The 17,177-nt window shown below is 41.2% G+C and overlaps 1 protein-coding gene across 7 annotated transcripts in view; it reads left to right on the forward strand.

The window, feature by feature from the left end:
• Positions 1 to 17,177, forward strand: part of LOC137234260 (probable serine/threonine-protein kinase DDB_G0272254) — a 390,295-nt gene that overhangs the window by 320,126 nt on the left and 52,992 nt on the right. The window contains exon 3 of one of the 7 annotated variants that reach the window (XR_010947748.1): positions 5,647 to 5,665. The exons of the other annotated variants lie outside the window; for them this stretch is intronic. The gene's annotated coding sequence lies outside the window, so the exon portion shown is untranslated. Of the gene's footprint in view, positions 1 to 5,646; positions 5,666 to 17,177 lie in introns of those variants that run through there. 7 annotated transcript variants of the gene reach the window in all.

Here is a 17,177-nt window from a genome sequence, read left to right on the forward strand (position 1 = left end):
GTCTATTGCGTGTTGTATTCGTGTGTTTGAGTTGCTGTAGGCATACCGTGTTTATTGTGTGATCGTGTTGCTGGCTCCGTTCAGCCTCATGTTGCGGTGCTAATGTTGTATGTTGCTGGCTTCGCTCAGCCTTATGTTGTGGTTATAATGTTGTGTGTGTGGCTGGTTTTTTGTTTTTTTTATTTTGTCCTCCTCCCTTGCCAACTTCTGTTTCGTCGCTGGAGGCGGCAGCGCTGTTGCTTACGCTGGTGTCAGCCGGACTGCTGCTGGAGTCGGTTGAGCTGCTGCTTGAAAACTGGTGGTAAACAGGTAGTCTTGTTGGGGTTTTTTTTCTCTTTTATGGTATCTTCGTGTGCGCTAGTCCCCTTCGCCATTACCCTTCCTACGGTGGAGGTTGGATATGGATGTGGGGACTTACTGGCGCGTATGGGCTCTGCCCGGGCTGCAGTGCATGCGGCCGCTGCGAGCGGAGTGACTGTTCGCCTTATTTTCGTTTCGGCGGCGGCTATTTGTATGGCGGCTGTGCGTGTGGCTACGGTGTAGGCTGTAGCAATACGCCGAGCATTGGCCTGCGGGATGCGTTCGCGTGCTGCCTCGGTAAGTACCCCTGCGGCAGTACTTGCTGCAGTATTCGGCTAGCTACGTGCGTGGCGGTAGCGTTGCCGACGGTGGCATATGTGGAGGTTATGCGCCTGTCGGATGCGTTGACGGTGCGCGTGGCAGCGTTCTTACGTATGGTACGGTTAGTGTAGGTCAACTCCACATGGCGACTCGCTACGTGCGTGGCGTCCTCACGAGCCGAGCTGGCGCTTCGAGTGGTCTCATTTGCTAGTCCCCGCCTCATGATCCTAGGCCGTTTCGTCTGTTCTTCCCCGATACGTTCGCGTACGCGTTTCACGCTTTCAAGCCACTTGCGTTGTTGCTCCATGTTAAATTTCGGTCTATTAAAATCTCTGTCTTGATGGTAAGCGGTGTTGTCACTTTGACGGTCAGTGATCGAATGACAAATGGTATTGGGCGTTGTCCCTTCGCTGGTCATTGATAGGATGAAAAAAAAATGATATGGGTGTTGTCCCTTCGCTGGTCAATGATAGAATGAAAAAAATTATATGGGTGTTGTCCCTTCTCTGGTCAGTGATAGAATGAAAAAAATGGTACCGGCTGCTGGGTCCTTCTTGTACAAAGACAATTTTTCTTTTCCTGTAGGCTTAGCTATAGTGCTGCGGTCTCGGCCGCGTGGTACGATTTTAATTCGCTGATGTTCGCCGTTTTGTCTTTCCCTCCGTCGATTTTTCGAAGTTGGTCGATAACTGGTGATAGGTATCCCAAGATTTGGTACCGGCCGTCGTATTTGGGCGCCAGTTTTGCGGAAACGCCCCCTCCGGCCTTTGGTAGGTGATACGAGGATATTTTCCCGACTGGTTTCTGTTGTCCCTCCTTATACTTTTGGCAAGACTCGCATTGGCGTACGTAACGGCTGATGTCGCGAAACATCCCTGGCCAATAATAGCGGTTGGCGATCCTTGCTACCGTCCGGCGAATACCCATGTGTGCCGCGCTTGATGTGTCGTGGTTTTCTTCTAGTACACCCTGTCGGAGCGGGGTTGGTATGCATAACTTCCACGGCACTGTATCCTCGTCATGGGATCGGCATGGAATGTGGAGGTAGAGTTGTCCGTCCACTAGCACATAGTAGGCATACTTCTCCGTGTTCGTGTGTACTTCATCGACGTGTCGCTGCCACCATAGAATAATATTAGACTCAGCAGTCGATTTACTTAAGTAACTAATGTTATTTGAATTGTTATCTTTTTGCGTTTTCTTTCAAAGTTGTTCATTAATAAATCGTTTATAACGCTAACGAATTTAAAATTCGTCATCTCAGCTATTGTGTATAAAATCTCTGACATTAGGCCTTATATACAAATTAATATTAAAGGTGAAAATGTGTTAGCATTATTAGATAGCGGCGCGAATAAAAGCGTAATAGGAGGCCAGTTGCCCAAAACAATTTTAGAGCAGAACTCCACTTCCCCAGCCTTTAGTGGCTATGTGAAAACAGCTGATGGTCAGCGACAACAAATAAGTGGTATAATAACAGTAGCCGTTAACTATAATGGTCAAAATAAACACATAGAATTTTTGATAGTCCCATATATAACTCAATCAGCCATTTGCGGTATGGATTTTTGGAATGAGTTCGATATAAAAGTGAAGATTGAGACCCAATGCGGTCACCTAAATACATTAGAAACTAGTTCCAAGGGAGTGGCGTCACTGAATACCCAGCAACAAAAGCAACTAGATATTATAATAGATATATATATAGATAATAAGTATGCGAAACAGCCTGTCAATTGATTGAATGGAAATTTTGTTAGCGTATTAATATATAGATATTAAGTAATATATGGCCTATGCAATACGGCCGCTATGATGCCAGTTGCCGTTTTTACCTAAAATCAAAAACGTTTTTGAGACGTTTTTTTCTTTCTATATACAACGTGAAATTTTCCGATTCAGTCAAGCTGAATTTAAGTAATAATAAACTAAGTTGAAATAAAAGAATATATAATAAAATAAAATAAGAAATAAAATAAATTAGCATAAAAGACAATATAAAAAAATTTTATGTTATATTTTTGTAACAAATTTTTATTTTGTACAGTATAAGACGTACTTTTTCTAAATTAAGGATTAAATCTGCAAATTCAAAAGCATTTTCGGGCAAGTTTGCCATTTATTGTTATAAATAAATTTTATTGTTTTTGCAGCCAGTTTTAATTGAATATTAGTAAAGATCGTAGGCTAGTTAGACCTAATTATGTTTGGTGCAAATAAGCGCTTTATTTCACCTTCTTGCCCAACGTTTCGCTGAATATTTCAGCATCATCAGGGGCTACACTATTTATTTTTCATAAAAAGATAACAAACATTATTGTATATGTATAAACATTCATGACATTTAACATGTAGAACAACCAATTTCACTTAAAATAACAATAAACAGTACGAACACTTAAAGATTAATTATCCGTACCACCTTGCGTGGTAGTTTTGTCATTACTAAAATTATTACTTAAACATAACATGTATGCAGCGCCCATGCAGTCGTAGTCTTCTTTTTTGTTGATCGTCTTTTCTCTATTTCTAAATATGTGCAAGCTTTCCAATCTGTATCTGGTCAATTCTCGTTTTGCCTTATCAATAATTTTGGTGTTGTTAAAATCAGCTGTATGGCCACTGCTTATTATGTGTTGGGAGAGCGCAGTGCTTGGCTTTTGTTTTTTCACGTCTGCTTTGTGTTCGGCTATTCATATACCAAGCTCTCGTTTCGTAGTTCCGATATAAATCTTATCACAGTTTTCGTTCTCTTTTCCATTGCATTCTATTTTGTATATCACATTGTTTTGTTATAGCTTGTCTATTGGATCTTTTGTTCTTGTGTAAATTTTGGATAATACGTTGTTGGATTTGTAGGCTAAGGTGATGTTTTGTTCTTTTAGTATGTTGTGGTCTATTGTACTAAGCTTTGGGATATATGTGACGCTGTAATATTTCTTTACTTCTGTTGTTGCATTTTGTGGTTTATTGTGGGTGTTGCTATTTTTCATGATTTCCTGGTTTATTAGTTCATGTATCAAGTGGTCGGGGTAATTATTATTTTTCAAGATTGTGTGTATTTTTTCTATATTAGTTTCATGGAATTTTTCGTGGCTAATCCTCATTATTTTTCGTAACAGATTCTTCGCTGTATTGATTTTATACTTTCTTGGTTGGGAGGATAAAAAATTAATCAGGCGACCAGCGGATGTCGGCTTCGAGTACCAATTTAAAGTAATACTGTTGTTGGATTTGTGTATGCGAACATCTAGAAAAGGGATGCTCTCATTTTCTTCCATTTCTATTGTAAATTGTAGTTTGTGGTGGTATTTGTTTAGTGTCTCGAGGATTATATTGACGTCTTTGCGTTTCACTATTGCAAAAATGTCGTCTACATATTTGGTGATAAATTTAATGTCAATACTATATTTGTTAACAAAAATAGGCCTATATACTGCGGCTGATCCATACGAATCGATTCATATAATTTTTATATGATTTTACGTATGCTAAGTATGCGAAACAGTGTGTCAGTTGATTGTATGGAAAATTTGTTAGCGTATTAATATATAGATAGTACGGTACATTGCGTTTTATTTTGGTACAATATTCAGTTGTTGATAAGAAAAGTGTGATAACTTCTGCATAGACGTCAAAATTACAAATAGAATGGATCACTGATTTGTAATTGACTATCGCTGTCTCATTTTGTATCTCTTTCCATCAACCGCTGAAGATAGCCGGCCGTATGCACGACCATATTGAACACCCTGTCAAAACGCTAAAAAGTAGCCATATTGAACATCCTCTCAGGCAGTTGACGGATAAGATATCACACTTGTTTTATCTACAATGATTTATAGTTTTGAAATGGGAAAAAGGCCTATGATGGCGGTTGCCGTTTTGACCTAAAACCAAAAACATTTTTGGGACGTTTTTTTTTTTCGTTTAATATACAATGTGAAATTTTCCGATTCAGTCAAGTTTCATTTAAATAATAAACTAAGTTGAAATAAAAGAATATATAATAAAATAAAATAAATTAGCATAAAAGACAATATAAAAAATTTATTGTTATATTTTTGGAGCAAACTTATTTTTTTTGTTCACTATAAGACGTACTTTATCTAAAATGATTAAATCTGCAAATGCAAAAACATTTTCGGGCAAATTTGCCATTAATTGTTATAAATAAATTTAGTTACTTTCAACAAAACTAACTCATTACTTGTGATTTCATGTTTTTTTTTTTTTTTTTTAAAGCAGCTAAAATAAAAAACAGAATCTGTTAAATAAAGACCTATGTATTTACGTGTTAATTTAATTAATTCTATTCAAGGTTTTTTGTACGCTACAAATTATTTTGGATACATTTTTTAGTATTTTGGTAGAGGCCACTATAGGTAAGTGGCAACAATGGGAAATCATGTTTTATTCTTTCACCGTCTGGCACGTACGCATATGTATGTAGGTGACCCATTTGAGCAACACGACTACGCAGCTTTCTGAATTTCGAATTGAGCGCGGTTACATAGTAGGTTTATGTCTTTGAATTTCAAATTAGGGCGCTTCATAATTGGTCCTACAGATGGTGCGCTTTTGTGCACGAAAGCAAATTTCGATATATGGAGAGATTGTTCGAATTTGCAGAAAAACCTTTGCTATTAATTATAAACAAATAGAGTAATACTTGTTAACAAAAATAGGCCTATGCACTGCGGCTGATCCATACGAATCGATTCATATAACTTTTATATGATTTTACGTATGCTAAGTGTGCGAAACAGCCAGGCAATTGATTGTATTAATATATAAATGCTCGATAATGTGGCTACGACTCCTTTTACTCTAGGCACCCAAAATCGATGCACCACATAGTTGTAATAAAGATTAAGTCATTTAGAAATGTGTGCATAAGGCAAACCAGAATGTGAGCAATGGATTCGAGCGCATAGTAAGCTACCAAGAATTTAGGGTGATGCGGATCATACTCCATGTCTTACACCTGAGTACATAAGTAATTTAATTTTTCTTTATTCTCAGCGCTGTGAGATGAAGACCTAAGGCAACCCACCCACTCCGACGAGTAGAGCCGTTCACCATAAGCGTACCCAGGGGTCATCGCGTTCGAGGTTCCCAAAGCAGGTAACAGAGTTAAAGGATTCATCAAATCAAGACCAACTAAATGAATTTCATTAACCTCGATAAGCGTTGTTTTGGCGTGTACCAAATTGAGGTTGCCGAAAAATTTTGTTACCGATAATATAAATGTTACTATTATTGTGATTATTACTATGATCATAAATAGTGCTATTATGATTATTAGAGCATTATTATTAAAACTAATAATAATATTATAGAAAATAAAAATAATGTAATTGTAATACTTATTAGGGCAATGAGTGAAATTTATGAAACTTGTTCCTTTTGTGATTTACCGTCGTGCTACGCCTTCCTTTGTCGTTTTCGGTGATTTACTCTTCGGTTGTATTTGCAAAGATGTAGATGGGCATCTGTGGAGCGTTTTGTTGCGCTTTCGCTTCTCCCGTTGATTAACTTGTTTTCGTAAAATGGTTTAAGCTCGTTTAGATGCGCTGTTCTCTGAACTGGGCGCCGTTGTCTGTAATAATGACCTTCGGGACTCCAAATCGTGATAATATACGCTCTCTAAATGCTTTGATGAGGCTATCCGCTGTTGCCTTACGCAATGATACGATTTCTACCCACTTGGTGAAGCGATCTAGAAATACTAGAACCATGGTATTGCCGTGCTTTGAACGTGGTAATGGTCCAACGAAATCTGCGCTCACCGTTGCCCACGGTTCTTCTGGAATTTGGGTTAACATTTTACCCGCTGCATGCTGTTGATTATGCTTGTAAATTTGACAGGTTGGGCATTGTTGTACATACCATTTTATGTCGCGAAACATTCCTGGCCAGTAGTACCTTGTGGCTGCTTGAGCTATTGTCTTCCGGATACCCATGTGTCCGGCGCTTGGACTGTCGTGCACTTCCTGTAATACTTTACCGCGTTGTGGTTTCGCTACACATAGTTTCCACGGGATCGCGTCTTGATCGTCGATCTGAACTGCTATGTGCCGATATAACTCACTGATTTCAATTATGTAGTCTGGAAACTTCTCCGGGTTTCGTTTAACTTCCTCCTTCCTTTTTTCAAGCCATTTACACGATATTTCGTTTTCGTGTTCCCATCTGTTGAGTTGTGCGTCTTGCGGCTGTCGTGACAATGCATCCGCTACTACGTTCAGCTTACCTTTCCTGTACTGTACATCGAACGAGTATTGTTGTAACTTCAACGCCCTTCTCGCAATACGTCCCGAAGGACTTTCGATGGCGTTCAACCATTTCAATGATAAGTGGTCCGTGATTACCGTGAATTCGTAGCCTTCCAGATATGGTCGCATTTTGCGTATAGCCCATACAATGGCTAAGCACTCTTTCTCCGTGGGTGAATAATTAATTTCTGCTTTGTTGAGGCGGCGGCTAGCGTACGAGATTACCCGCTCTCCGTCGTCTAGCTCCTGTGTGAGGACTGCTCCTAGTCCAAAATCGCTCGCGTATGTTTGTAATGTGAATCTTCGTGTAAAGTCTGGGCACGCCAGTACTGGTGCTTCGGTGAGTGAATATTTCAGGGTCTGAAATGCTGTTTTTTGGGTTTCGGTCCATTTCCATCTGTTACCCTTCTTTAACATGGTTGTCAGCGGATGCGCTATTTTTGAAAACTCTGGTAAGAATCGCCGGTACCAAGATATAACACCTAAAAATCGTCTTAATTCTCTTACGTTTGTTGGTGCTTGCAATTCCTTAATCGCTGCTACTTTATCTGTGTCCGTTTGTGTACCCTTTTCGCTTACGACATGTCCCAGATACTTCAGCTGCTTCTTGAAAAATTCGCACTTTTCGGCGTTGATTCTTAAATTTGCTTTTCGTAGGCGTTTAAACACTTCCGTTAGATGTTTAATATGCTCCTCTAGCGTTGAACTTGTAATTATGATGTCATCTAGGTATGCGAATGCGTTCGGTTCTAATTCGGGGCCGATTACTTGATCTAATGCCCGTTGAAATGTTGCGGGTGATGAAGCCCAAATGGCATCACGCGCCATTGAAACAGCTCGCGTCCAGGTACAGTAAACGCCGTATATTGCTTACTCCTTCCTCCATAGGGATCTGCCAGTAGCCGTTTTTCAGATCCAGGCTACTTATGTACTTCGCGTTTCTTAGCCGGTCTAGTATGTGTTGGATCCGCGGTAGTGGGTATGCATCGGGGACTGAGCGTGCGTTGAGCTGGCGATAGTCTATACATAACCTCCACTTACCATTCTTCTTCTTTACGAGTACGATCGGTGCACTATGCGGGCTTCGCGATGGCTCGATGCATCCCTTCTCCAATAGCTCGTTTATCTCCATATCAATGGTTTGCTGCATCTTCGGATTCCGTGGAAAGTATCTTTGTTTTATCGGCCGATCATCACGCATGATTATTTTATGCGCCGTGATATTTGAGGTACCAGTTATATTTTCGAAACTAAGAATCTGTTCGTCTAGGAAATCCTTAACTCTTGTAGTGTTTTCAGACGGGCTTTGTTGGTCCGTAGTTAGTCCTTCCATATCGTTTACATCGGGCTCGCCTGCCTCAGTTATTGTCCTGCACATAACCGTGTCTTTGCTTGCCTCTTCTGCTTGTAGCGTTACCGTGTGACCGCCGAAACTTAATGATGTGTTTGCCCTGGCAAGTATGTCCATGCCGATGACAACTTCTTCTATTAGCCCTGGAAGAACGATTATTTCGCTGTTGTACTTCTCTTTCTCGATCTCTACGTCTGCCACCATTGCTTCCTTTATCGTGCTGACTCTACCATCGCCCAATACCACTCGGCTTCGTACCTGTTTCAAAATCGCCTTACCTAATCTCCTCGAACATGTCTCACTCACAAACTCCTTGTCGCCCCTGTATCTACTGTTGCTGTTACTTTGCAGCCATTTATCTTTACGTCGGCCAAAATAGTTAGACTTCCCGAATTTGTATTGCTGGAGACCCCACCCCTCGGCTCTGATCGAGTCTCCGGTCGTTTCCCGATGATGCGCGGCAACAATTTTTTGTGAGAATGTCGAACCGACCACATTCCCAACAAAAGTCTCGACGTTCTTTGAGGCACGCATAGCACGATGTCCGTTTTCACCACATCGCCTGCACGCGGCCCTGGGATTCGTATACGTTTGTTTTGTTGGTGGGTTACTTCGCTGTGTATTGCCATTGCCAATCCTGCTATTAGGCTATACATCTGGTAATTCTTGTATGAAAAAATGCCGGTCATCTGGACGCCTTGCTGGAAGTGCTCTTGCCACTAGAGAGTGGCGCATCTCTGCCATTCGTGATATTTTCGAAGTCCTCTGCCAGACCCACCAAGACTTCGAGCGTCTGAAATTCAGTTCGTTTTATATATAATTGATACTCACTGCGGCAATTTCGGTATATTCTTTGCAGTCTTTGTTCCTCGGTGAGGTTCGCGTGTCTCATAAGGTTCTGTAGTTCCAAAACGTAATCCTTGAACGACTCTCGTGGTCGTTGTGTTCGCTGACGTATCTCGTCTTCCAGCCTTTCGAAGTATGATGCGCTCAAGAAGAAGCGTAAAAAGTCGTGTTTAAAACTGTTCCATTCGCTGCAGTGACGATTAGTGTTCCGCAGCCATACCAGGGCTCGGTCCTTGAATAATTCTGGTAGCGCTCGCGGGAGCGAATTAAGGTCTACTTCATATCCCTCCGCCAGCTCTTCTACTCTCTCGACGAAACTCAGTGGGTCACCTTTGCCATCGTACTTAATTTCCCATTTTCGTGCTCGGTCCATTACGCAGACGGTAGACGGAGGTTGGGTCAGTTGTCCTGCAAATTGATATGACATATTAGGTATCGTAGGTATGCTTACGCTTTCAGTGTTGTTGACCGGGGTCGCTGGTCGACTTCCGGAAGCGGTTCCACTGTTGCCTTGACCTTCTTGATTTGTGGTTAATGTTGTTTTCGAATGCTTTGTTTCCAACTCTGCGAAACGTGTTTCGTAGCTCGGATTTTGGTTAAAAAATTGGGCGAACTCCTTCCTCAACTCATCGACGGTTCCGCTGTTGTTGAATCCAAACTCGGCCGCGTATGTCAAAAGATCTTCCTTCTTCAGGTAATAAATCCAATTTACCTAGACCATGTTATCTTTTTATATGTTCCCGATGAAATAAAATATATGTCCCCTTATATGTATAAGGGTCCCTGCTGGAGCGCCAATTGTAACGAACCCCGTTAGTCGGGTTTATAGCTGGGGTATAACTCAGCGAATGGGTTCGCCTATGCAATAAAAGATGTTAGTTAACGTTATAAAATGATGATTTATTTCAATCAATAATAAAATCTATATACATATATATATGTATGTGACTATAATATGGTTAATCACCGAGTGTTTTACACGCCTTGGTAGTATGCCTAGTGAATATACGTAATCGGTGAGCGTTTCACACAACTCACCGGATCCCTAGTAAAATACGTAATCGGTGAGCGTTTTACACAACTCACCGGATCCCTAATAAATACGTAGTCGTCGAGCGTTTTACACGACTCGGCGGTATACCTAGCATAAACAGCTGAAGTTTGACACCACCAGCTGCTCCGTAGTGGATGTTTGACACAGCCCACTATATAGCTCACTCTACGACTTCTAAGCCAAGAGTGCCTTGCTTATGAATTTGCCGCTCCTTTTATACCATTTTTTTAGTCGGCTTCCGTTGATTTACAATGAAATTTCTTAAAACTAAGCTAAGATTACTAAATATATATTTGTACGCATGTGTGTTCGCTTATACGTAAGTATGTATTATGTGGGTTCTTACACTCCGCGATAAAAGTTTTCATCTCCTATGTATAATTATATATTGTAAATGTATTATCATTATATATGTTTTAAAATGTTTGCATGATAGTATATTTAATTCCAAATGTAGGTACATATATGTATAAGTAAATTCATTTAATTTGTATAAATTTTTATAATTCATTTTATAATTGAAAAGTATATGTATATAACTATAGGTAAGTTCATTATATATAAATTATTATAATTTCAGTTCATAACTGGAAGTTTGTGGAGGCCCCGAAAGCCTGTAATTTTTGAGGTTTTCACAGGCGGAACCACGCCCATTTTGAAATTTTCTTTTCTTTTTGTATTTGTTGCACCATATCATTACTGGAGTTGAATAATTTACTTATATACTGTAAATATATTCAATTTTTTGTTAAAATTTGACTTAAACATTGTTTTTTAAAAAGTGGGCGTGTTCGCATTCGATTTTGCTAATTTTTAATTAGCATACATATAGGAAAGGATAACGTTCCTGCCAAATTACACCGTGATATCTTCAGCGACTGCCAAATTATAGCTTGCTAAACTGTTAAATTACCTTCTTTTAAAAGTGGGCGGTGCTACGCCCATTGTCCAACATTTTACTAGTTTTCTATTAGTTTCTTCGCTTTATCCGCCTTTGGTAATGAATTAACGCACTTCTTCGGTTTTTCGAAATTTTCGATATCGAAAAAGTGGTGAAAAAAAGAGAATGGAGGAAAGAACAAGAAAAACGAAAATTTGCGAGCCCAAATGTTCAAAAACCATAAGCAAATGAGAGTGCAAGAATTCTCTCGATTGGAAATTCTTATAATGCGAAAAATAGCAAAAGTGGAGAAGAAACAAAAAAACTGCCTATCAGTTTATGAAGTTATATCGCCTCTAGGAGTGGCTGGAACAACTGTATGCCTGCCCCGTAATTAAAAAAAAAAATACCTAATTTATTAAAAATTTGAACTCTCCTTACTAACTTCGAGGCGTTTATGCCTACTTATGCCCTTTTGTCCAGATATCAATACTTCTTCTAATTATAAGTATGCACAAACGAAAGAGACGGTAACAATAATTAAATAATAAAAAGGTAAAAAAAATGTATCTCGCGGACTGTGTTACTCCTCCAGTCTGATGTTGTCCAGTGGTGATGTTGTAGTTATTTCAGTGTCGCCGGCACCTTTTCTCCAGCGTTATAACCAAATATTATAGTTGTTGTGGTAGTCTTTTGCAGGCCTGTATAAAAATTTGTAATGGTAGGTGTGGTCGTGGCGATGTATGGCGGATGCAAATATGTGTGGTCGCCAATAGGAGAGAGTGTTATTGTTGCCGCTGCCTATGTCACAGGTGGAAGTTGTGGTTACCAGCGGTGAATATGCGTCGCAATTGTTGTTGTCGAAAATGGTGTAGTTGTTGGTGAAAGCCAATGGTAGTTGTTGTTGCAGGTGTTGAGCCTCCAATATAAAAAGGTGAGGTACTTGTTGTTGGACAGTATGTCGCCAATTTGAAAACGTGGTGTAGTTGTTGTTGGGCAGTGTGTCGTCAATTTAAAAGGTGATGTAGTTGTCGTTGGACGGTATGTCGCCAATTTAGCCTTCAGGCCGGAAACCGAAATTTTCAATGAGTGCCCAGTGGTGATTTCCAGCAGGGAGTGCCCCGTTAAGATACAAAAAAACCTTATTCCTGCAGAGTTTCTAGCATTAAAAATTGGTGAGGGTAATAATATTTGTTGTCTGCATGACTATATACTCAGCGAGATGTCTGTATGAAGGCGTGCATACATGCATGCAAGTTTGCTTTCAGCTTGCTTGGAAAATTGGCTATATCGAAGCCAGCTTCCCAGTGGGGATGCCAAGTTGGAGGAAGATAAAAAAAACAAAATCCAATGGCAAAGAAAACCATTAGACTTACCTGGAACTTCTGCTACTGTCTTGCGTCGGAACCCGCTTGGTGATTGGCCCGATATCCTTGGCCTATATCCCTTCCTGCGCCTTTATTATTCACGTTTCGCGAAAAACTTTTCGGCGCGCACACCACTGAACAAAGTTTTCATTAACTGCACTCACTCACCCTGGGCACTGATAAAATAATACTTTGTCCGTTGGCTAACGTTGTGCCCTTTTATAGCTACCGCCGTGGCAGAGAACGTTACTTAGAACGGACATTTTTTACCTATACGTGCAAAACAATCTTTCAGCTTTCCCGTATTCTCATTTACGCATCCACACACTCATACATTCATACACTTAAACGCCTACACAAACTAACACCTACACAGATACATTTAGTTCGCCATCAGCAACATTGTATCTACTCCAGGCACAATGTTGCCACTGTGCAGTTGCGACAGTCGTTGCAACATTGCGCCTAACACACGAACCTGGGCACATCACACGTAGTCACAGATACCTACATGCTGCCATTTATTTCAAACAGTGCCTATGATCAAAGGCTTTCGTTACAGGCTCGCAACCACCGATGGTGCCTGCACTATGGAGCGTGTGCGTATGCAGATAGATAATATTAAGATACCGCGATGGGTCAATTTCACGCCAGAGGACGACATCGAAATACATGGGTTTTGCGATGCATCGGATGCAGCAGCAATCTACATGCGCGTCAAAAGGGACGAAAAATTTTTAATAGATCTCTGGCTAGCCAAAACCCGAGTGGCCCCAGTGAAGACTATATCACTTCTACGTCTAGAACTCTGGAGCAGAAATAACCGAATCCATTTTTAGGAACATCAGAATGGGAACCGTAAAACTACGTCTATGGACGGATTCAACCATAGTGCTCGCATGGATAAGGAAACCGCCCTGTTCCTGGTCCACCTTCGTTGCACATCGGATGACCAAAATCATCCACATGGTCGGAAATAAGGACTGGTTCCACGTAAACTCAGAACCAAACCCAGCGGATTTAGGCAGTAGAGCATTACCTGCGTCTGATTTGCTTAACAATTCGTTGTGGTGGCAGGGACCTTCTTGGTTACAAGAAGACAATTCTCAATGGCCAACACAAGAAAATACCTACAACACCTCCGAAGAGGAAAAGAGAACGAAGACCTGCGCGACGACAACCGTACATACTACCATAGCCGGATCTACCTAATGGCTTTTTGGGCTTCAGCCCAGGGCCCCGTGGATGGAAAGGGCCCCAACCACCAATAAAACTTAAATACGAATGCCATACAAGACGCACAGTATATGAGTAAGTTATTGATATTGGAACGAATATTAGCAGCACTAAGGGATACTATCATCTCTAAGCCGATGCTAAGCAGTGACTTGTATGCATATAAATAATTCAATCATTATGTCTACACATATGTACGTACACGGCAGCGGAGAAGCAACGAACATCCACATGCATAAATCTGAGATACTCCTGAAAGTATGCAATGATATAGTCTATATGGCAATGGCAAGTGTCTATAAAATCCTGCATCTGTAGTTACAGCTGAGTAATTTTATAGCTGATAACTAACTAGAAAATTCTAGAATAGAAAAGCCTAGAAGTATGCAACGAGGAATCACAGAGTATAAAAAGCAGCAACAGTAAAGGCACGGTAATCAGTTTGATTTAAGCAAGCTATTGGTTGTGAAGTATCACTGTTATTGTGAAGTACTTTAATAAAGGCCATTTTGCATTATTGAATATTGGAGTTATTTATTCAACAGTTTAGTGATACGAACGTTAGTACAAGGTTGCAAATAAGCGGAATTTCTCTAAATTCGTTACAATATTATGGACAAACAGATACTGAAACAAATTATAAATCAAGTTAATAACGACGACACAAGGTATTTTTCAATCGTGATGGATTCAACTCCAGATCTGTCTCACAATGACCAACTTGCTATTGTATTACGATACTGTTTTCAGAGAAATGTGTACGAAAGATGTGTCTCGTTCATCAAAATTAGTAGTCATACTAGTTTACACTTATTTAATATTCTACAAGACTTTTTAGAAAAAAATGGGCTGATACTGTATAATTGTAGGGGACAGTCGTATGACAACGCAGCCAATATGTCGGGTCAGTACAAAGGTGTCCAAGAATTAATTAAAAAAAAAATAAGTGCGGATTATTTACCATGTGCTGCACATTCCCTTAACCTAGTTGGTGGAGAATGTGTTAAAGTTGCAACCGAAATTGTAAATTTTTTTGGAGTGGTGAAACAAAAATATATGTTTTCTTTTCATCTTCAACCCATAGGTGGGAATTGTTACATCGTGAAATGCAACTAAAATTTACGTTAAAAAGTTTAAGCCAAACCAGATGGTCTTCTCATTATGAGGCTGTCAAAAAATCATTATTCTGAAATAATGAAAATTTTAAAAACTTTTAGCGAAAATATGCACGAAGTTTATTTAATAAACTGGCGAAACTCTCATTTACAATTTTAATCACATTATGGGAAGAAATTTTGGAGAGATTTCATGTAGTAAATAAAAGAATATAGAGCCCTGGCTTAAATATTTGCGAAGGCAATAAATATAATTGCTTCGTTGAAAGAGTAAGCTAAAAGAGACGAAGAGAAAGCTAAAAAATTAAGCACTAGTGTGGAAACAGCGAGGGTGGGGCCGTGTGTAGAAGTCCACGAAAGTGGGGAAAGCTTCTGACCACCATTCACCTGGGAATGGCCAGAGCGATTCTTTTGCATGCGGTTCAAGCAGCTCACTACTGCCGGTCGGTTGCGGCCAAGTATCCTCTGGGTAGCCGCTAAACACCCGTTTAGCGATGAGCTAATGTGAGAAGGCGACAACCTGGCTAGGCCACTCTGACATAATCGGTTTAAGGGCTAGCCGGGGGAGATTTCATCGGCAGCGTCTGTACACCTCTAGGTGCGGCTGCAAGCGGGCGTCTGTCTTGGAGCAAGCGGCTCGCTATATAAACGTGCCAAGTAATATTTTCACCCCCGCTGAGCGGGTTGTGCGCTGGGCTTGGGACCCGCCACGTAAAACCATACTCCAATGAAATATAACAACAAGCCTCGGATAAATACACTCTTTATTGATGACGACCATGGCAAACGTTTGAAGGACAATGAATTGAGGGCATGCACCTGAACGTCCGCTCCCTGAATGGGATTGGTGCAGATGCCCGGCTGGTTGATGTCCTCGTCAAAGCAAAATCTGACATCACCGCCATCCAAGAAATGCGTTGGACGAAGCAAGGAAGAAAGAAGATCAAAAATTGTGACATATATTGGAGTGGCCATGCGAATAAGCGCAGTTTCGGCGTCGGATTCGTGGTGGGAGAGAGACTTTGTCGCCAAGTGCTGGCGTTCACGCCTGTGGACGAGCGTCTCGCCGCTATTCGAATAAAAGCAAAATTTTTTAATATATCATTCATCTGCGCCCATGCGCCGACAGAGGAGAAAGACGATGAGGTGAAAGACACTTTTTATGAACAATTAGAACGCACATACGAGCGCTGCCCCCGTCATGATATAAAAGTCGTGCTTGGCGACTTTAACGCCAGGGTGGGCAAAGAAGGTGTTTTTGGCCCTACAGTCGGAAAGTTCAGCCTACACAATGAAACTTCTCCTAACGGACTGAGGCTGATTGACTTTGCCGGTGCTCGAAACATGGTCATATCAAGCACGAGGTTCATGCATAAAAAGATACATCAAGCTACATGGCTGTCTCCTCATCGAAATACTCGCAATCAGATCGATCACGTTGTGATAGACGGACGGCATGCCTCCAGTGTTTTAGATGTGCGAACGATCCGAGGACCTAACATCGATTCGGACCATTATCTCGTTGCAGCCAAAATACGCGCCCGCCTCAACGCGGCTAAAAACAAGGAACAAAAAACGCAAGGAAAGCTAGACGTCGAAAAGCTTCAATCACAACAGACTGCCAATGATTTCGCAACTCGACTCTCACACCTGCTCTCTGAGGGCACAACTCATCCTGAAGGAATACAGGAGCAGTGGGAGCATATCTCCAAAGCACTTCATACTGCCGCCGAGGAAAAAATTGGTTACCGGCGGCCACGAAAAAACAACTGGTATGATGAAGAATGCCGCGTTGCAACCGAAAGAAAAGACGCTGCCTACAGGGCTACGTTAAAAGCGAGCGCGACAAGAGGAGTGTGTGAACGCTATCGTGAGTTGAAAAGGGAAGCGAGACGCCTTTTCAGGAAGAAAAAAGCAGAAGCAGAAAGGCGTGAGTGCGAGGAGCTTGAGCTGCGAGCCACCAGGAATAACGCCCGAAAATTCTACCAAAAAATACGGCGACAGACGGAAGGTTTTAAGACCGGGGCAAACTCCTGTAGGAATGAAAACGGCGACCTTGTAACTGATGTCCTGAGAGTGCTTAGATTATGGAGGGAACACTTCTCTGCTCTCCTAAATGGAGGCAGCAATTCACCGCGCAGAGATGAAGAACCCGATCCCGCAATCGATGATGATGGAATATATGTCCCCCCGCCCGATTATGACGAAGTTAGAATAGCAATAACCAGATTGAAAAACAACAAGGCCGTGGGCGCTGATGGATTGCCTGCGGAGCTATTCAAGTTCGGCGGCGAGGAGTTGGTAAGGCGCATGCAGCAGCTTCTTCGCAAAATATGGGCGGACGAAAGCATGCCCGACGGTTGGAATCTAAGTGTTCTTTGCCCAGTCCACAAGAAGGGGGATACTGCAAAATGCACCAACTATCGTGG

The sequence above is a fragment of the Eurosta solidaginis genome, chromosome X (genome assembly GCF_040869045.1).
Source record: "Eurosta solidaginis isolate ZX-2024a chromosome X, ASM4086904v1, whole genome shotgun sequence".
Lineage (NCBI taxonomy): Eukaryota > Metazoa > Arthropoda > Insecta > Diptera > Tephritidae > Eurosta > Eurosta solidaginis.